The sequence below is a fragment of the Mesocricetus auratus genome, unplaced genomic scaffold, assembly GCF_017639785.1.
Source record: "Mesocricetus auratus isolate SY011 unplaced genomic scaffold, BCM_Maur_2.0 Super-Scaffold_100033, whole genome shotgun sequence".
Taxonomy (NCBI): Eukaryota; Metazoa; Chordata; class Mammalia; order Rodentia; family Cricetidae; genus Mesocricetus; species Mesocricetus auratus.
This window is the reverse complement of record NW_024429213.1, coordinates 14,163,264-14,185,940: the sequence shown is the minus strand read 5'-3', so window position 1 is coordinate 14,185,940 and position 22,677 is coordinate 14,163,264. Positions and strand designations below refer to the sequence as shown.

Genomic DNA, 22,677 nt, shown 5'->3' with positions numbered 1-22,677 from the left:
GTGACTCTCTACTCTCGGTTGATCAGACTTATCATTCACTAATCTGAAAGGAAAATAGTCCAAGGATATGAAGTAAAAGATGGTAAATTGCCCTTCTAGCACAATATTAGGGTTCCAAAGTTTTCTTAGGGCCTAGGCACCAAAGTCCTACAAATTCTACACTTTCTAGGAATCAAATCAGATTATGGAATCCATCTCAGACCAGATCAAGGCGGTGGTCTCAACTCTGTGACACCTGTCAACTCAATTACTATATACCCATGCTTGATTTGTCACTCTCAAGGTGCTGTGTGTGGTATAGAATGTGGTCTTGGAGACTTCATCTATAAAACGTAGCTGAAAACCACACTCACACTCTTTTGAGGCTAATCTGGAGAAATGGATAGATAGTGTTTTGCACCTGGTAGATATTGTTACAAATATAAAAACATGAAGAAATTCACACTTCCCAAAGCCTGCCCTAACAAGATTGGGAGTTTTCTCTCAATTTCAGAACTGAAGGCAAGAACCATCATCACAGGAGTCAGGTAAGGGACATGGGCCAAGACTGCCTTCCTTCCACACTACCGGCGGCCAGTCAGAAGAAAACACAGACCTCCTAACATCAGGTCCTTTCAAACCCCAAGACCTGCCAGGGTGAAACTGAACCAAACACCTTCCAGCCTTACCCAACCCGGTGTAAAGCTCTGGAGTTGAATCAGCACAAATCTTTTTGTCCTTGAAGAAAATCCTTGATAAACAACTCCTGAGGTCAAGGCTGCATTTATAATGACTCAGTCCTCCTCAAGCACAGCTGGGTCCCATGATAGCTTGCTTTTCCTGATTAACTTGGCTCTTACCTTGCTCCTGATTTGTATTATAAGGCAGCCTTGGGGATTCCGTGAAATGTGGAAATAGAGCAAAGGAAGTTACATGTTCTGTTAAATGAGGCGTGTTGGGGCAAGATGCTCTCTAAGGGACCTTCAGTTATGACATTTGAGGATTATGAGACCAACTCTTCTCTCAGGACTTTCTCCAGGAACCTTATGTGGCTAATAGGTAAATTTGGGGGAAGGAAATTTGATCTTTTCCAGAACCAACTGACAGATCCCAGCAGAGAAAGGAATGCTTTGGGTTATAAGAGCCCTGACAGGGGTCTGGAGGATCTCCATAGTCCTTGGGGGTTTATTCCTAGAGAGTGAGGCCTTGACCTATGACCTCTGTAAATAAGAAGCGGTCCTAGGCATCCCAATAGCAATGTGGCTATGCTCAATAGAAGCAGCTGGAAAAGCTCAAGGCTTATGCTGAATTGAGAGCCCTGCGTTAGTGGGAATGGAAGCAAGGCAGGGAAAGTCGATCCTCTCCTGGCAGGAAGTATAATCTTCTTGATAGCTCCTAACAGTTTCAGCCTCTCTAAAATAAGGCCTTCATTTTAAAAGAAAATCATGAATGCAACTTGTCTAAGAGGTCATCACAGAACCATAACTGCACTGTGCTGAGGCAAAAACAAAAACAAAACAAAAACAAAAACCTGAGCTACCAAGATAAATTCCATACATGCATACAAGTTATCTTAGCCATATCCATCCCCATGCCTCCATTCACTGCTCCCAGGCACTCCCTCCTACGCATCTCCTTTCCAGCTTCACGTTCATTTCTTAGAACCTACTGAGTCCAATTAATACTGCCCACATGTTCATATGGGGTCATCCACTGGGGCATAAACAAACTAACGACAATTCCCACCCCAAAAGGTGACTCCTCCTTCCTCAGCAGCTATCAGCTGCCAATAACTCCTCAGGAGTGGGCCATGCCAGTCTTATGCAGGTCACCACAGCTGCTGAGTTTATGTGTGCAACAGCCATGTTACACCTTGAGAACAGCATCCCACAGCACTCCTCCCCATCCTCCAGCTCCTGCATTCTTTCTACATCCTCTTCCATTCTTCTATGCTATTTTCCCGGTCTTTGGTGGGAGGGTGATATACACATTCCACTTACAACTGAGCACTCATAGCTGCTTATTCTCAGTGCTTTGAACTGTATGGGTCTCTATGTCAACCACTCCCCACTGCAGTAAGCTTCTCTGACCAAGGTTGACAGTAGCACAGATCTACAAATATAAACATAACTATTTAGAAAGCAGTTTCCCAACAAGCACATTTAGTAAAGCAGTGCCAATACATTCTCATCTAAGTCTACATCTTCCTAAGCCATGATTTTTAATCATGTTCATAGGAGCAGGCCTCAGGTCCAACCAGGATAGTGATTAATACTCCCATAAACAATCTTGCTATTATTGCCTTGCAGGTCAGTATAGTAGTATTTACCATTGGGTAAGACCGTTGATGTCTTTCTGCTCCAGCAACTTGCATAACAACTTCCAGCACCAAGAAAGCTAGGCAGTAGGGAGAGATCTTCCTGATCATTTCAAGATAGTTGTCTTCAGTTTCAGGACAAAGACAAATAATATTTAATGACATTTTAAAATAATGCCAAAACCCACACAGTTAACAAAACGCCAAAAAGTTGTAATACAAAATGATCAGCCGCACTATAATAAAGAGGAAACACTGGTAAAAATTCCTTTGTGAGAATACTTTATAGGAGTTGACCAAGACAATATATTAGAAATGGTGTTGCTCTAAAAACCTGTATCAAAACAAACAAAAAATTACAATAAAGCACCTGCCTAAAGAACCTAAGGAGAAAACAAGATCCACATGATACAACTTTAATAAGAGGAAATAAAGTTTGAAGCGAGGCAGTAAACTTGTGAAACTTAAGAAAGTGAAACTTATTCGACTTAAATCCTAAAAAGCCAAGGCTTGATAGGAGTACATCTTTCCTAACAAAAGCTCTTAGATAATTCCTTACTAAAAACAGAAATCTGGGTCAGTGAGATGGCTCAGCAGGTAAAATTGTTACCAATCCATGATACAGCACACACACACACACACACACACACACACACACACACACACACACACACACACTGTGAAAGCTGTAAAAAGGAAGTTCATTGTTCTTGTTGCAATTTTCCCTTAACATAGTTTCAGTAATGATACAAGAAAAAACAAGTAGAAGAAAAATGTTCAGCTAAACTGCCACTTTTGCAAAGACGTTTGCAAATGGACATGATAGAGGACATTGGCAAACTGAAAGAATTTACCACCAACTGAAACAATCCCAGGCACTTTCTCCACAGTTACTAAAGCAGTTCCGCTGCAGTATGCTGAGGTGTCAGAGCACCAAATAAATCTAAAACAATCTAGTCACCCAGGTAGAGAAAAAAATCAAAGTCTATTTACAATAGTAAAAAATAGACTTGGTTTTTAAAGAGGTGTTCCAGGCGCTGGGTGCTTTACTGAAATTTTATGGATGAGAAATCATAGTTGTGGGTTCAATTGCCTTTCTCAAAGTCTGCTAGTAAGTGGGAGTGAGTTGAGAAATCCAGATTTACCTCAGGTCAAATTCTATGTTCTTAAAATACATTGACTTCCTATTAGTCTATGCTTATTAAAGAACAAAACCTAAAAAAATAAGGCTATGCTTATTAATGAACAAAAACCTGTAGAGCAGTGGTTGCCAACCTTCAAAATACTGTGACCCTTCAATACAGTCCCCCATGTTGTGGTGACCTGCAATCATAAAATTATTTTCATTGCTACTTCATAACTGTAATTTTGCTACCATTATGAATCACAATGTAAATATTTTTGGAGATTAAGATTGGCCAAGGGGTTGTAACCCACAGGGTGAGAACCACTGCTATAAAACATGAATGAGAAAAAAATATCAAAAGTAAAGTAAAAGTTATGAGTAAAAATAAACTGTGTTCCTGATTGGTTAAGACACACCCTCTAATACAACAATATGAACCTTATATATTGTCAATTTGACACACTATAATTCAAACCAAAGGCTTTATATAACACAAACTTAATACTCTTTAATTAAAACATACAGACTTTATATGATGCCAATTTAAATTTATGGGATAATCTCACACATCCCAACGTATTTATTAATAGTAACTTTACACTGGAGGGACTCTTTAGACCCTTGTTTGTTTGTTGAGACAGGGTCTCACTGTGTATTCTGTGCCTGTCTTGAATTGCAACCCTCCTTGTTCTATACTTTAGATGATAGAATTATAGGTATGTCCCACCACATCAGGCTTCAATGAAGATAAGTTGCTACACATGTATCTCCTGATATTATACGGTGAAATGGGATATCAACTGTATGTCCTTCTGGCCTAAACACCATAGCCCCAATCTAAGTAAGAAATACCATCAGACAGATACAAATTGAGTAATATTCGGTACCACATTTGACAAGAACTGACTTCAAAAAGGCAAGACAATATTTTAGGGTGATAGAAATATTCTACTTACCTTTATAGGGGAAATGCCCAACAGATAGATAGATAGATAGATAGATAGATAGATAGATAGATAGATAATTTCTCTGAACTCGGCAAATCTATACCCTTAAATTTTCTGAATTTTAGTTTAACATCTCAAAAAGTTTGGTTCAAAGTGTGTTTAGGGCAGAGTATATTCTTAGACTACACAAGGTTTAGGTTCAATCCTAGCACATACACAAACATATTTAAGCTTAATAAACACTTAGAGGGAGAACAATTGCCTTTGCTGTTCCCAGCCCTTTTTGTTCACCTGAAAGAGGAAAACTTTTTCAGTCTTTACTTTCACACCTCCCTGATCAGGCTCTGGGCCACCTTTAACGTGAAGACCTCTGTCTTGTGTTTTTCTTTTTGTCTATGGTGGACCAGAATAGGCTCTTGAATGCTCCTCCTTATGGAAACCTCTCTCCCATATCTTAGCTACCTAGCTAAGGCAAGGAGGTCTGCAGATCAACTCCTTCTTGTCAGAAAAGTTCTCAACTTAGGAAAGTCTTTCTTCACTACCGTGTTATCTTACGCATGGCACCCTGCTTTATTTTTTAGTCTCACAAAGTGATATAATTCTGTTTGTCATTATTTAGTTGCTTAAGACTGTGTCTTCACACTAGCACGCTGACTGTGGGAGCAGAAAAACCCTCATGTCTTGCCCACTGCAGCATTCTGAATATCCAGTACAGGGCCTAGCAATTCAATACACATTGATTGAGTAGCATATGATCCTCTCTTCCAAATTCCCTGGTGGAGAAAAACAGCACTGGGTTGTAAATCAGGCAAGTTGCCATTAACCTTAGCTACCTCGCTTCTACAGCTGGGTGTTAGCTTTTCTACTTCAAAAAGTGAGATGCTAAACAATGTATTTCATATCACCTCTCTGGAAATGTTACCGAGATCAACAGAAGCAGTCATAGTGAAAAAGTTTGAAATTACTGCCTAAATGGCCCATTAGAGCTTCAATACAAAAATGATAGTAATAACAATATTTACAAATTTAACTATGGGCCAGACATTCTTTAAGTCTAGTATGACATGATTTAATGTTTTCCAGCAACCTTATGAAGTAGGCACTGTCATTGTCTCATCTTTAAGATGGAGTGATTGAGTTCCAGAGAGACTAAGGAATCCCCAGAATGAGATGAGTAGTTTAGCTGAAAGAATCCAGCCTAGTGGAGAGGCATGAATTTTTGAAAAACTTTTGCAAGTATGTATGTTGCCTCAGAAGAAAGCTGAAAACTACGACGAGGCACTGGGACACAGCTTCTCGTATTCACAGCATAGGTGATTATCTGCCCCACCCCCACCCCAAGTACAAGTGGAGGTTATGATAAAAATGCAGCACAGAAAAGATTTGATCACAAGGTGACTGCTTGTTGTGTGTTAACACACGAATACACAGATGAGACACATGTAAAGTGCGTGCGAGAGTCTGATGTTGGACACAGGTACTTTAACATTTTAACAGCCAGTAGTGTGGTGTGTATGCATAAAAATTGACTGGCAGCCCTAGGCTAGAAATTCTTTACTGCCTCTTTTCTTCTTCAGGCCATGGGAATTGAGGATTACACCTGAACTGAGGACCAGGTAGAAGGCAGAGAACTTACAAGTTGCCTTCTGTCTTACCCAACTCTATCCTTGGGTAGTCTTTGCTCTTATTAAAGTCCTGATTTTGTGTCTGCCTTCCAAGTAGACTATAAATAGATGGTAAAAGTGAACAAAAAGGGCCTTCCACATACTGGGCAGTCAGATAATGAATGTTGGTTAAGCCAAGCATGACCTGTGTGCTGATTTGCGGTATAATCCTATGTTAGGTTCTTTTCACAAATTCTCTCATTATATCTGCACCCTGGCCTTCTTGGAGCCATGTTTTGCAACTGAAGAAATGAAGGAAAAGGAGAATAGACCACTCACTTTTACCTAGAATTAAGCTCAAGCAAATGCTTCTGAAGTATGTACCTTTAACTCCCATGCTAGACTTGAGCAGTTGATGGGGGACATACATGTGCGAAAAGTCAGAGGTTAATCAAGTATGGCTTGTTTAGGAACATAGATGTGGTATTTATTGGAATAGTGCAGAAAGAAAGTTAGTGATGAAGAAGCTAGGTCAGGTGGTACAGGTCGAATATCATGTTCTAAAATGTAGCCTGTCTCCTAAGATCAAGAAGAGTCTTGAAAGTATCTGAACCATGACATTTGGGATGAGGTTTGTATTGTGATATGCTGACTTGCTTCCCTGTGAAAAGGATACATTATTTATTTTTTCTTCCTTATCCCTTAAAAAAATTGAGTACAGGTGCCTGAGGAAGCCAGAGGCATCAGACCCACCCAGAGCTGCAGTTTCAGGTGGTTGTGAGCCACCCAGCATGGGTGCTGAGTACTGAACTCAGGGCCTCTACAAGAGTCACTTGCACCCTTACCCACTGAATAGTCTCCGCCCTTTTAGTTTTCCTTCTTTTTTTGTTGTCTCTTGGGTTTTTTTATTTAAAAGAAGTACTTTTAATATACCCCACATGATTGTTCACTGCATATTTTCCTTCTTAAAAATGAATGCCCATCTTGATGAACTCTACTGGTGGTAGAAATAGTTTCCCAAAACCTGGGGCAATACTGCTTATGGGGCAGGCAGGGCAGGGGAAGGAAATGTGCTCTTCATGTCTTCCAGGAAACTGTCAGATGTGACAGACTTGTTGGTCAAGGGGATAGCAGGCATTTCTTTTCCTTCCCTGATGTTGCACCTCACCTCCTAGACTGTATTTGCTATTCTCACTCCTACTAGATGCCAGGAGCGTTGGTGTCTAGATTACATACTCTCCCCAAGTCCAGATGATAAGTGGATGTATTTTCTCTGACCCTAGGGTGGTTTCACACAGTGCTTCCCTGAAAATATAAATCCTGCCTCTGAACTCAACAAGATAAAACAAATGCAAATACCTTGCTCTACTATATAGAGGTTTGAAAGTACCCAGAGCTACCTTGCTTTTGGAAAAGGAAATTCTCCTATCAGAGATTGCAGGTATTTTTGTCATGCAGTCCTGTGGCATAAACACCTGGCAGAGGGAAAGATCCAGAAAACAAAAAAGTCTAGAGCAGCTGTTCTCAACCTGTGGGTCATGACTCCTGTAGGGCTCACAGACATCTCGCATATCAAATATTTATATTATTATTCATAACAGTAGCGAAATTACAGTTATGAAGTAGCAATTAAATAGTTTTATGTTTGGGGGTCAGCACAACATGAGGAACTGTATTAAAGAGTCGCAGCATTAGGAAGGTTGAGAACCATTGCTCTAGAGATAAATGGTTCATGTCTAAACTAACAGAGCAACTTGGTTCTAGTCCTCCCTGACCATCCTCCAATCAAGCATCCCTGCAGAGATTTAGTGTGTTATCTCTCCATCCTTCTCAAGTATGCTCTTGAGGATTCGTTCCCACTCCTCTGGCTTTCCCTGTGTTCTCAGTCTCTTTTATGCAGTTATCTTCCTCTGTCCATCTGGACTACTCCATGATCTGGTCTAATCAATGCTCTTCTTGATGCTCCTACTCCATAGCTGAGTAGACCCAACTGGAGCATTGCCAGGGAGAACCAGTGACAGAGTCCGGGTCCTATAAGATAGCAAGAATCAGAGACAAAAGAGAGTGTAAGATAAATTTCTCCCAGCTGTGCTTCTTCCTGTGGTCCTGGAACAATTAAACGCATCCCCTCAGCCATCCCCACTCCAAGAAAACTCCCTATTAAGGCTGCAACATGGATGAATGGATTTTGAAAACTCTTTTGAAAGTAATGGTTCAGTACCCCTTCTTATTTTGAAGAAACTAGATCCTACAGAAAGTTTAAGAGTAGTACAACGAGTACCCAAACCCTTCACCCAGCTTCAACTGCTAATTTTTTGTATCTTGCATTATCTAACAAACAAATAACATACTGTGTATCGATAGAAATTATTATGTAGAAAACTATTTTTTCTGACTTATTTTAAGAGTTGAGCAGACATCATGATAATCACCAATGTGATGTGTATTTTCTAGGAATAAGGACATACAATTTATAGGCAATCCTCTTAAATATCAAGATAATATCTTCCATAGCTGTTATCCTCTATGCCACCCAAAATCCATGCTTAGTATTTATCACTCATGTCCCTTTAGTCTCCTGTAAACTACAGTATTCCCTGTTTTTTTAATGATACTGGTACCTTTTTTTTTGGTTTTTCAAGATGGGGTTTCTCTGTTTAGTCTTGGTTGTCCTGGAACTCGCTTTGTAGAAGAGGCTGGCCTCAAGTTCGTACAGATCCTCCTGCCTCTGCCTTTCGAGCGCTAAGGCGTGTGCCACCACTACCCCTGCACGATACTGGCAGTTTTAAAAAGAGTTGTGTAGATGGAGAGATTATGAGCTACATACAGGATTTATAAAAAGCAAAAATAAAAACCCAAATAAACAAACAAAACAATGATTTGGAGATCCAGTGAATAACCAATGAACGAACCGGAAGTCAGAATGGAGACCTAGAAACTGTGAAGGTGAGGTGTGTCGTGGGGAAGAATGGGTGGATGGATATATTATATGTCATGAACCCGTAAGGTCAGCACATTCAAGCCCTTCTTCTATTTTTCCATTAACAGTTTGTACCCTACTGTCCTTTAGCTAGAACTGCAGTGTTCTGAGTCTTACGTCTGTTGAAGTGGGTTTAGCTTAGCAGTCTTGACGTCACCAGTATGCCTTAGCATGGGCATGATCTTTTTAATATCATTTAGAACTTGATAATACCAGCTGGGAATGTAGCCTAAGGGTAAAGTTCTCGGCTTCCGTGCACAAGGCCTTAGGTTCGATTCTCAGCCCCCATTCTTTTCCCACCCTATTTCTTTGTTTTTGAGCTTTTCTATTCCCAGGACCCAATTAATCTTTTGCATCATTAGCCAATGAACCAAAATATGTTCTTCATCCCAGATATATGCAAATATGTCAAACAAAAATAAAATTAATAAAGTATACATACGATTACAGCTGCTAGGACTGGAGAGATTTGATTACTCAGCTGTTAAGACCATTAAGTGCTCTTCCAGAGGACCCAGGTTTAATTCTTGGCAGCTCACAACTGTCAGTAATTCCAGTTCCAGAGGATCTGATACCCTTACACACAGACATACATGCAGGCAGTCGCTATTGTTCCTATGGCTACAAATACCCAAATATCCAGTAGTGACTTACTGATTTCTTCTGTCTTTTTACCTATCTCCCACATAGGACTTTACACAGAAAATCTTCAGAAAATAGACATTTATTGAGGATGTAATATGTGTCAGGTACTGGGCCCAAGCACATTACATGGATTTGCAAAGATGACTGATCTTCCTCACATGATCAACACAACCAACGGTCACTTGGGTCACAAGGAGGCTTTTATAGCGGAACTCTCAAAGTGTTGGGTCCGTTAGAAGGCAGTTTATTGAGGTTTTGAGAACGTCGGTTCACGCGAGGAGGGCGGTTTAAAACAGTTCTGATTCTTGGATCTGTGGAATGCTCTAAGTTCTGACTTCGCGAGAACGAGGTAGCATACGTCACATTGTCTTCATTAGGCCGTTTAGGCAGTTCCTAGAGCGGCTGAGTGTGTGGCGTCAAGGCAAAGTACTCGACTACCATGCCTTAGACCGTTCTAGTTCGACACCCCCTTTCCCCTTTCCCTTTTGCATGAAGCCTATTCTCTCCTGAACTTTTGCTTTCCTCATACTTTTCACTCCCCTGTTCTAGTTCGACACCCCCTTTCCCCTTTCCCTTTTGCATGAAGCCTATTCTCTCCTGAACTTTTGCTTTCCTCATACTTTTCACTCCCCTGGCCTCCCATATTTGATTCTCTACCATATAAGAGGGATGGGAGGAAACAAGTTTCACCTCATATTTTTGAGACAGGGTTTTTCTGTAGCCTTGGCTGTCCTGGAGGGAGGAAACAAGTTTTACCTCATTTTTTTTGAGACAGGGTTTTTCTGTAGTCTTGGCTGTCCTGGAACTCTCTGTGTAGACCAGGCTGGCCTCAAACTCACAGAGATTCACCTGCCTCTGCCTCCTGGGTGTTGGGATTAAAGGTGTGCGCCACCACCAAACAGTCTTATGTCACTTTTGTTTGCTTTTTCTCTTTTTAATTTTTTTCCATTTATTTGTATTTTAATTGTTTTCATTAACATCTTATATTTGTAAGCATACAGGTATTTCACAGCAATTGCTAATTTTTTGCATAAACCAATTATAAGGAGAGTGAGTTAATAATAGAATCTTCCAAAAGGAGTTGGAGATGGCTGAGTGGCTGAAAGTAATAGAAACTCTTTCAGAGGAACTGAGTTTGATTCCCAGTACCTTACAACTCTCTGTCACTCCATTTTCGGGGGCTCTGACGTCTTCTGTCCTCCTCTTCAGGCACCCAGCATACAAGTGATGCACAGAAATACATGCATTTAAACCATCCATACTTTTAAAATTTAAAAAAGAAAAAACAATCATCTAAACAAGAAGAATCCAGACCTGGTGATTTTATTCATGAACTATAGGAATATCTTCCTCCATAAAGTCAAGTCTTGCTCAAACCTTTCCAAAAACTGAAGAGAAGGACAACTTCTAAAGTAACTTTATAATATCAATATTTCCTTGATAATGGATATCAGGCAGGCATAGTGCAATGGAGGGATATATGGTAATGTTTGGAGGGCAGAAAATGAAGGGAGAAATGTTATAAGTAAATGACAATCTCAAAAATAAATGGAAAATATTGATGGGGTATTCACAACAGAAAATTTTCTAATTCTGATAGAATCAAATTTATGCGTCTTTCCTTTTTCTTGTGGTTTTGATGTAAATCTAGAAGTCTTTGAGAAATTCAGGGTCAAGGTATTTATTTTTTATTTTCTTCTGTGAGTTTTATAAATCCTTTCACATTTGGAAACTAAAATAATCTTATATTTTACCTGAAGAAAGTAGAACTAGAAGAGCAAACTAAATTTTAAAATCAGTTTGCGAACAATAAAACAAGGCCAACACCGATGAAACAAGATGCATAAATCCCATAATCATTGAAATAATGCTCTTTTTAGGGTAGTAATGAAAAGTTTTTTCTTTTTTCGTATTATTTTATGAACTCTTATATTAGGGCTTTTCTATTTACTGTTTGTGTATATGTCTGTGTGTATACGAATGTGCATGCGGCTCCTGGTAAAGTAATAGGAGAGATTCTGATCCGTCCTCCGGAGCTGGAATTATTGGTGGGTGGGAACTAAACTCTAGTCCTGTCCAAGAGCAGCAAGCACTCTTAAGCACTGAACCCCTCAGCTCATTTTTAAACCTTACATCATTGTTCCTCTCTACATAAATGTCTTCTAGACACTATGCGTTCATTATGTGTTATGTAAATCAGGATTCTCTAGGGAAAAGAGTCAATATATTAAATCATCTTACATTATTGGAGGCTGCATTCATAGTTCAACAATTGTTGGAGATCGAGCCAAGTCATTAGTTGCTCAGTCCAAGAAAGTGACAGCCTCAGAATATGAGGAACCAATAATGCAGTGTCAGCCTGATGGCCTAGAGAAATGGCAGTACGAGTTTCTATTAAAAGGCAATGCCAACAGAACTAGATGACATTCAGGAGAAAGGTGCTTGCATGAGCTGGCCAGCTTATTTTCCATTTTCAGATCCCCAGACCTGAAATGATGACACCTGCATTCAAAGTGGTTCTTTCTCCCTCAGTTCCTCTGACATATATCTGTACTCTCTGGAATCATTCTCACAGGCACGCTGGAGGTACGTTTTTGCTAAGCATCTCCCAGGTATATATCAATCCATTCAAGTTGGCAATTGAGGATGTTCACCATGTGTGCCTGTAGGATTTACTACCTATTACTCTAGCCTTACCTTTTCCAATGTCCCATCTCTTAGTTAATCCCTGTCCTTTACCCTGTTGTCCAATTTGGAAGCTTGGTATTAACTTACTCTTTCTAATGTCTATAATTTAGTCAGTGAATCCTTGTCCTTCCTTCTACCAGCTAAAACTAGTCAGCCGCTTATTCTTTGTCACCTGTATTATTGCTTTGCTTTCTTTCTGCTGTCTATTTGTTGGCTGTTTTCAGAAATGAACAAAATTACAGATTTTGTTATAACAAACTGAACTCACCCATTGCCAAGAACAGAACATTCCCAACATTTAAAGATCCTTCTGGGCTTCCTACAAAATACTACCCCTTTCTTCTCCTTACAGGTGACCAGAGCACTGACTCAACACCACAGCTAGATTTTACCATTTACAAAACTTCATATATAGAGAAAATCATATTATGTGATTTTGAGTGTCTACTTTCCTTAATTCAACATCATGTTTGTGAAATTCAGGCATGCTGTCGCATACTGTTTTATTCTCAATACTATATAACACTTCAATGTATCATCCATTTTAGACATTTGAGTTGTTTCTAGATTGGACTCCTATACATGTCTTTTAGTGCTTATAAATACTCATTTATACTGTATGTTTACTTAACATTTCTAATATATATATATATTCGTATTAATGAACATTGTCAAACTCTATCAAGGAGTTTGCACCAGTAATAAGTGATGACACATTTATGTCCTTTTTCTATTTATTTTTCTCCTTTATTTCTCTCCTATCAAGCAGGTAGCTACTTCTGGCCCTCTTGACTCCCACAGTATTTCTAACACATCAGAGAGCTGACATTTCCAACAACATTTAATGAGTTTTCCTAACAGCCCTCTTGAGCCCCAGAGAAATGAAAGCAAAGTTGGCAAGTAACGGAAGGGAATCCCTTAGAAGAAATATGCAGGGGAAAGAATTTTCTCAGCTTCAAGGAGATATTTCCTCAGCAATGGGGGGGGGAGAGAAAGTCCCAGAGAGGCAGGTCCTAGTTATCCTGGTTCTGGCAAGTTTGCAGTCAGCAAAAACTCAGCATAGTGAGGAAAGGAAATCTAGGAAGTTGGAACAATCAGCAAAAGTTAAAAAATAAACAAATAAACAAGAAAATAACATTGTGCTGCAAGCCCTAAAGCCCGGCTGCCCGGCTTGGGGCCCTAGGAGGGTGTGAGCAGATGACTTGAGTGGCTTACATGGATAGATTTCTACAGGACAATACTCTGGTGCATACACAGCCTCAGAACTTGGGCACATAACTCTGAGTGAGGGGATCACAAGAATAACTGAGGGCAATTTTCCTACAGGACTGAAGGAAGTAAGAGTTAGAAATGGAATTTGTTCTGAACTTCTATAGAGATATGATGCTTCTCAAACACTAGTCTGTCATTCCTAGGGAGTACTACTGGGACCCAATCTAGTGAAAAAGATTAAAAATCTGGGCTAACCTTCTTTGGCCCCCGTGTTGGCAGTGTTGTGTCAGGGTGGAATTGTGATCTGAATTACAGCTCTTGTGCCACACATAACCCAAACAACTATACATAGCAACGCTCAGTGGTGGGCTCTTGTCTCAATGCATCCTTCCTGTCATAAACAGACTTTTCATTCTGCAGTGACACAAATGCATTAACCCTACCTTCAGCCACAAGAGAACAGAGAAAGAGAATGTGCATTGTTGGCCAAGCTCGGTTCCTATTGCTTTCTACATTACACAATCTCATCAGTAAGTCTGGGAGGCAGGTACAATCACTGCTCTCATATTCCAGGTGGAAAAAGCCAGGCTCAAAGAGGCAAGGTGATTTGGTAAGACTATCAAAACTTCACCACTCATCCCCTTACCATTATACCATATCCAAAAGTTTCAGAATTGTTAGCACTTTCTACTGAAGGAAGCCAACCACAAAGGAAAAGGGCAATTAAGGAAAAAGTGTCAAACTACCCAAATTGTTCTGTCTTCTGTCTTCAATATCCAGTGACTTGTTTTTCTCTGACACTGGTAGACAGGATTCTCTCCCAGTATCACTGCCTGACCTTCTAAATTTCCTTTCTCATAAAAGCTAAATCATAGAGGCTTAGCCCACACTACCTGTAAAACACCCTTGGATGCTACCTCCACTCCTTGTTCAGCAGTCTCCATGCTCCAAAAGGTTTGGCCAGAGCAGATTCTCAATACCATCCAAGCTAACTATTTCCCTGTGTTTGGAATTAAGTTACATAACTTCCAGGAATGCATTTGTCTTGGGGCTGGAGAGATGGCTTAACAGTTGGTACTGCTCTTTCAGAACACCTAAGTTCAGTTCCTAGCAACCTAGTAAGAAACATACAGTTACCTGTAACCCCAGCCCCAGGGTAATCCAATGTCTCTGGCCTCACTGGGCACCAGCACTCACATGCATGAACACATGCACACACACACACACACACACACACCCCACACACACCACATCACATAATTAAATAATAAAATAAATATTAAAAATACTTATGCATATAACAACAATGGAAAAAAGAGACTATGAGTTTTTTTATTTCTCTTTTTTTAAATTTTATTTTCCAGTTTAAATTTGGATAAGAAACAAGGTTGCTTCACAAGTCAGTTCCAGGTCCCTCTCCCATTCCCTCCCTTCCTCCCGAGCCCTCCCCCCTTATCCCCTCATTTCCCCAGGGAGGGTGAGGCCCTCCATGGGGGTGTGCATAATCTGTCATTTCATATAGGGCAGGGCCTAGACCCTTCCCCAAGAGTTCGGGTGAGAGTGCACCTCACATTGTTCTATGGGAGTCCAAAGTCCGTGTGTATACTTGGCATGGGTACTGATCTGCTGCCCAAGGCTCAATAGATTACCTAGGCCTCTTCACTGACACCCAGATTCAGGGGGTCTTGATCAGTCCCATGCTGGCTTCCCAGGCTGATGCCTGGGATTCAAGAGTTAACCTTTGTCTGGTCAGCTGTTTCTGGGGGTTAAACCAGCCCAGTCTTAATCCCTTTGATCATCAGTCCTCCCTCTCTGTTACTGGCTTTCTTGAGTTCAGCTCAGTACTTAACCAAGGGAGTCTGCCTCTTCTTCGATCGGCCACTAAATAAAGTTTCTGTTTCCCAGACTCTCTGGCCATAGGATTGAAGGCTGGCACTCCCCAGATCTATGTCTAAAATCCATATATGAGAGAGTACATGCCATGTTTCTCTTTTTGTGACTGGGTTACCTCACTCAGGATGGTTTCTTCTAGTGTCGTCCATTTGCCTGCGAATCTCATGATTCCATTATTTTTTTCTGCTGAATAGTACTCCATTGTGTAGATGTACCACATTTTCTCTATCCACTCTTCAGGTGAGGGACATCTAGGTTGCTTCCAAGTTCTGGCAATTACAAATAAAGCTGCTATGAACATAGTGGAACAGACATCTTTGTTGTATGAATGGGCATCTTTTGGATATATGCCTAAGAGTGGAGTTGCTGGGTCTTGTGGTAGGTTTATTCCCATTTTTCTGAGGAATCTCCATACTGACTTCCAAAGTGGCTGAACCAGTTGGCACTCCCACCAGCAATGGAGGAGTGTCCCCCTTTCACCACATCCTCTCCAGCATAAATTGTCATTGGTGTTTTTGATTTTAGCCATTCTGACAGGAGTGAGATGGTATCTCAGAGTTGTTTTGATTTGCATTTCCCGGATGGCTAAGGATGTTGAGCACTTTCTCAAGTGCCTCTCAGCCATTTTAGACTCCTCTATTGAAAACTCTCTATTTAGTTCTGCAGCCCACTTTTTAATAGGGTCCTTTGGTGTTTTGGAGACTTGCTTCTTGAGTTCTTTGTAAATTTTGGAGATCAACCCTCTGTCAGATGTGGGATTAGTGAATATTTTTTCCCATTCTGTGGGCTGCCTTTTTGTCTTGCTGACTGTGTCCTTTGCTTTACAGAAGCTTCTCAGTTTCAGTAGGTCCGATTTATTAATTGTTGATCTCACTGTCTGTGCTACTGGTGTTATGTTCAGGAAGCTGTCTCCTGTACCAATTCGTTCAAGGGTACCTCCCACTTTCTCTTCTAAGAGGTTCAGTGTGGCTGGATTTATGTTGAGGTCTTTGATCCATTTGGACTTAAGTTTTGTGCATGGCGATAAACATGGATCGATCTGCATTCTTCTACATGCCAGTCTCCAATTATGCCAGCACCATTTGTTGAAGATGCTTTCTTTATTCCATTGTATATTTTTAGCTTCTTTGTCAAAGATCAGATGTTCGTACGTGTGTGGGTTAATACCCGGATTTTCAACTCGATTCCATTGGTCTACCTGTCTATTTTTGTGCCAATACCAAGCTGTTTTCAGGAATATAGCTCTATAATAGAGCTTGAGGTCAGGGATGGTGATGCCTCCAGAAGTTGCCTTGTTGAACAGGGTTGTTTTGGCTATCCTGGGTCTTTTGTTTTTCCATACAAAATTGATTATTGTTCTTTCAAGGTCTGTGAAGAATTGTGCTGGGATTTTAATGGGGATTGCATTGAATGAGACTATGAGTTTTTAAAAAGAACAATGAGGGGTAGATGGGATAGTTTGGAGGTAAGAAAGGGAAGGGAAAAATAATATAATTGTGCTATAATCTCAAAATTAAAATTAAAATTCTAAAAAGAAGCATATTGATCTAGTAACTACCAACTCATTGCTATATATGGGGGACATGCACAGGAAAATAGATGCAAATGATGATATATATATTTCCTTCCAAGTCTTCCCATATACCCCTTTCTTTCTCTTTAAAATTCATGGCCTCTTTTTTTATTAATGTGTGTGTGCATACAATAATGTTGGAGTGATTTCTGTGGTGATGTATTATTTATGATATATTAAAGCTTGCCTGAGGATTCAGAAAGCAAAGTCAGACACAAACTACAGAGGTCAGGCACTTTTAATCCTGAACTCAGGAGACAAAGACAGATGGATCTCTCTGAGTTTAAGGCCACCCAGGGCTACACGAGTTTGGATCAGTCTAGAAAAGCTCATGCCTTTAATCCCAGGGCTCATGAGAGACATTTAAGATAGAAACAGGGTCTCAGAGCTGGCATTCATTCTCCAGCCAAATTGAGGATAGGAAGGCATTCATTCTCTATCCACTCTGAGGAGAGGCAGCAGTCTGAGGTTTGGTGAGAGCTTGTGGAGACAGGATCAGCCTTTTCAGACTGAGGTAGAGGTTAGAACTAGTAGTCTGGCTGCTTTGATTCTCTGATCTTCATCTTGAAGCTTGAACCCCAATATCTGTCTCTGGGTCTTTTATTTTTTTGTGCTACAGACTGCCATTCCAGACCTCAAGATTTATTACAGAGCTATAGTAATACAAACAACATTGCCTCAGCACAAAAACAGGCATGTAGGTAAAATGGAACAAAATAGAAAACATGAAATTACAGTCATCTGAGACTTGACAAAGTTACCAAAAATACACACTATAAAAAAGTCTACATCTTCAAGAAATGGTGATGGGAAAACTGGATGCCCACATGTAGAAAAATGAAATTATGTAAATGACATAATAGGAAGAGAGGGTAGAGAGGTAATATCATATATGTGATTTGTGTGTGTGTATGTGTGTGTGTGAAAATGTACTTAGGAAACTCAGTGTCAAAACTTATATGCCAAACTATGTACAATAGTTGTATCAATAAAATTATTCTACAAAAAAATAGAATAGCATCAAAGATTTTTGTAGAAAATCATTTTAGGTGATTGTTATAATCTGAACAGAAAATGTTCCCCACAGTTTCATATATGGAAGGCTTGGTCTCCAGCAGGGGGCACTACTTTGAGACGGTGGTGAAAAGTTCAGTGGGCAGGGCCTAACTGGAGGAAGTAGGTCACTGTGGATGTGGTTCTTCTGCGCCCTCTCTACCATCATACTATGCCTCATCAAAGGCTGAGAGTTGTGGGGACAAGGGACCACAGACTGAAACTTCTAAAACCATGAGCCAAAAGAGACCTTTCTGTTGAAAGTCACAGTAATGACAAGTCTGGTTAAAGGTGTGATTTAATAAAAGAAAGAGCCTGTCAGATGCTTCCATTCCTGGTTTTCTCCTTTTAGCTATGTGTTCTGAAGGAAGGTAATGGCCCTGTACCATGTCGTAGGGAACTCATATGTCCTTCTATAAAGATTGCTCCATCCCTTCAGTTTCCAACCATGTCTCCAGCTACCTAGAAGTAGGGAAGATAGAGGGAGGGAGGGAGAAAAGGAAGGAGAGAGAGAGAGAGAGAGAGAGAGAGAGAGAGAGAGAGAGAGAGAGAGAGAGAGAGAGAGAGAGAGAGAGAGGAGATCCAAGGTCTCTTGTTAAAGGCAACCTAGAAACCCCACAAGCCTTCTGTTCAAATTTTTGCCTCTGGAAAGAGCTCATTATCCTCTCATTTGTCACCAACCATGTGTGTAATCTAGAGCAGGGCATTTAACTGGCAATTCAAGGGTCATAATATCTCCTGCTGTGGGTCTCCTCTCTTTGTGGTATGCCTCTCATCACTTGGAACACTGTCTCCAGTTCCCACCACAAGTCCTTCCACTTTGAACAACTCAGTCTTTCCATATTAACTTACATATCCCCTTCTCAGAGAGGCCACACTCCTGTACCAAGTCCAAGTATGAAGTAAAGCTTTAACCTCTAAAATGCTTCTTGTTTTCTTTCTAGCAGTTATCACATCTGCTGACCTGAGTTCAATCTTGGAGCCTATATAAGAGTGAAAGGACAGAATCAACTCCACAAAGTTGTCCTTTGACCCATCCACATTGCTTATACACTATTACATGTATTATTCCTTCTCATGACACACACACACACACACACACACACACACACACACACCATGCCTACACACTGCGCACACAATAATTTAAAATGGAGGTAGAGAGTATAATCTACTCAATATGGACAGATGTGAAAAAGGGTAAATCCCTCCTCTTTGTTCCTTGTTATTTCTCCACCCAGGTATACTCCAGCATTCCTAAATCTCTCTCCTCCCCCCATCTCTCCTTTCTTTTTCTTCTCTCTCATTTCTTTCCCTTCCCCCTTCACTTTCCTATTCCTCCTCTCTCAACTCCCTCCCTGTCCATCAGAATAACCCCAACCCTCACCTTTACCTCCACATTGTGCCCTCTGAGGAGGTTTTCTTTTTATCCAGATAATTAAATTATATATAAAAGAACACTATTGCTAAAGTCAAACACGGCTTAATTTGTTCCATCCTCCTGTCTTATTTTTATCTCTCCTCAACAACCATCACTGAATAGTTAAATTATGGCCCCTTAAATCTTTTAAATGGGGCTGGAGAGATGGCTCAGAGGTTAAGAGCACTGGCTGTTCTTCTAGATGTCCTGAATTCAATTCCCAGCAACCACATGGTGGCTTATAACCATCTGTAATGAGATCTGGTCTTCTGGCCTGTGGACATACATGTAGACAGAATACTGCATACATAATAAATAAATCTTTAAAAAATCTTTTAAATGAATCTTGAGGGTATCCCTTCTTTGAAAAGACTTCTTATTTTGAAGTAATTTTACATTAATATAGAAGTTGCAAATATGTTGCTAAGAGTTCTGTCAGTTTCACCCTATGTTAGCTTGCTACATAACCATGATCTTTTGATCAAAATTAGGGACTTTACATTGGGACATTACTATTTTGGCTGTTTTGTTTGTTTGTTACTAATATTATTTTCTGTTCCAAGACTCAGTTGAGGATATTACACTACCATTAGTCGCCATTCCCCTTTAGTTTCCTCTGGAATATTGATTTCTCTGTTTTTCTTTAATTCTTTTTAAAATATTGTTTCTTTATTCTTGGGGATTTCATGCATGAATACAGTGAAACATGATCATATTCATCTCCTTATTTCCTGCTTCAGCTTTCCCCAGTTTCTCTCATCTTAGAGCCCTTCCAACTGCAGGTCCTTTTATTTATTAACCTATCTATTTTTATTTTTGATAACTGACTATGTCCAGTTGGAGCTTACCATATGGGTATAGAACTATCCACTAGAGCCTTACCATATGGGTATAGAGCTATCCACTAGAGCATGTGAAATCTACTAGTGACCATACACTCAAAACAGAATGACCACTCCCCCACACACAAACACACATATGTCAGCAGCTATCATCTGCCAATAGTTACTCAGGAGGAGATGAGATCCAGGAAACCCCTCCAAATCTGTGATGGAAATTCAGCTGTTTGATCGTGTGCAGGTCATGTGCAGGTGTTTATCGCCACATCAAGTCCTGAAGATTGCATTTTACAGCTCTCCTCCAGTTGCAGTTTGAAAACACTGGTCAGCTTCTTTTTAGAGCCCATAAGTTTGAGGTTATCTGATATTTTCCTTCATGGGACTGGTTTTGGAGAAGAATATCCCAGAGGCGAAATGCACACCTCATTGAATGTCTTCAAGGGAGACATGCCACTCACATGACTAAAGACACTGCATGACTTTATATTCTCATCATTTTCCACATCGTCTTTGATTACAGCCTAGCCATCCTAGAAGGTGTCATTAATGATATTAACTTTCATCACCCAAGTAAGGTACTGTTTGTTTGTTTCTGTACCATAAAATTATTGTTTATACTTCCACACATATACTGGTTTGAAGCAATCAAACAGGAAGTGATACAGCCTTGCCTCCTGGAGTAAGGGAATGTGTCCACATATTTTGAATCATTTTGTAAGGAAGATTTGTAAGTTTTCACTCATTTATTTGTTTAATCATTTATACAGCATGGACTATACAGCACTGTGTTGCTAATTCCCTCTTAAAATCCATAACCTTCCTGTACCTTTGAAAGTTGGTTGCCAGAAAATATAGAATTCCTTATAATGTGTTTGTTTGAAATATGAACTGCCCGGGATGGGGAGATGGCTTAGCAGGTAAAGTAACTTGCAGCACAATCCTGAAGACTTGTCTTTGAATCTGCAGAGCCCATATAAAAGAGTTAATCTTCTTGTTCTTGGAGCTGGTTAACTTCAGTCAAAATTCATTCCCTCTGTACTTTTCTCCACATGAACCTCAGTTTACGAATTCCCTCCTTATGAGAGGTGATGGGCCTCCAACTTAACTGCCTGGGAGATGGACAGAAGAGGTAGAATTAATCTTATTTCATAAGTGCAGAAAGAACCAATATAGTAGGGTCTTCAGGTAGTCTGTGTATTCCCTCTCCTGGGGTAGACTATGACACACTGTCACTCCTAGAAATTAACCCTGGACATATAAGGAATACTGGTAGTGCATTGAGTTCAGAGAGCAAACTCTACTACCAGACTACTGAAGTTTGAACAGCAATCCACCACTTCCTAGTTGTGTTGCCTCAGGATGCTGACATGTCCTGCTGGTATCTCAGGTTCCACATTAGAGGTCCTGTTAAATGGGACAGTACTTAGTAACTCATAAGACTGTTGAGAGAACTAAAATCTGTTAACAAGTATAAAGGGGTGGATGTTAACTGTCGTGCTTGTGAAAAGAAAGACACAGATTTTAGAGTTGGGTTAGGGCCTAGTAGCTGATGATTCCCATATAGTCAATAATCCCCTGGACAATCCAGTAACTTATATACAAGGAAAGGGGGAGGGTAGAAAGTGAATGGGAAGTGAGTGAAAGAAAAGCTCAGGCTTTTGGCTTTCTTACTACCAGTGCCCTCTGTATTTCAGTCTTCCACAGAGAGCTAAAAAAAGAACAAATCCTCAGGATACCTTTGTAACAGTGGAAATGTGCAGCTTGGAGGGACGAGCTGCTGGCTAGGAAGGACTTTCTGGTTGGTTCCTGAGCCATTGCCGTCTTTTTGTTCTAAAGTATTGTAGGCTTCCTCTGAAGTTGAAATAGAGTTTTCCTCCTTTATACAGAACCCAGGAAGCTAAGCTACATTTTCCTTTTAGCTACCTGAGTCCTCTTGTCAGGAAAGAGCTAGACCTTCGTTAATTACTAACTTCAGCCACCTTGTCCCTCCCACTCTTGCAGGCAACACTACATAACCGCAAACAATGAGAACTTTGATTTCTCAAGAGTAGAATTGTCTTATCCTGTGCCAGACTTGTCCAACCAAAAGTCTCATTATTCCAAAGCAGGAGAAATATTACTTTAATAAAGGATCAAAAGTAAGAGAAAATGGCCCCATTCCCACATTGCCTACAGTCTTGTGTGCTTCTCTCAAAGGGAAGTCGGGATACACCTGTGAAACCAATAGAAATTCTTTCTACCAAAGTTAAGAAACTTGCTCAGATGGAAAATAGAAAAATCTAAAACTATTTGTACCTCCAGCTCCTGGACTTCCCTCCTCAAAAAGGGGACCTGTCTAAGACAATAGCAATGGACTTACTTCTTGAGATTATCAGATGGACAAATTTCGATGTACTCTTCC

At 40.2% G+C, this 22,677-nt stretch overlaps 1 protein-coding gene across 5 annotated transcripts in view; it reads right to left on the bottom strand.

Moving 5' to 3' along the window:
• The window catches only part of Ccnb3 (cyclin B3), a 94,502-nt gene extending 93,712 nt beyond the window's left edge, over positions 1–790 (bottom strand). For all 5 annotated transcript variants that reach the window (XM_040733744.1, XM_021235978.1, XM_021235977.1 and 2 more), the window contains exon 1: positions 669–790. The gene's annotated coding sequence lies outside the window, so the exon portion shown is untranslated. The remainder of the gene's footprint in view (positions 1–668) is intronic.
• Between the last annotated feature and the right edge of the window lie 21,887 nt (positions 791–22,677).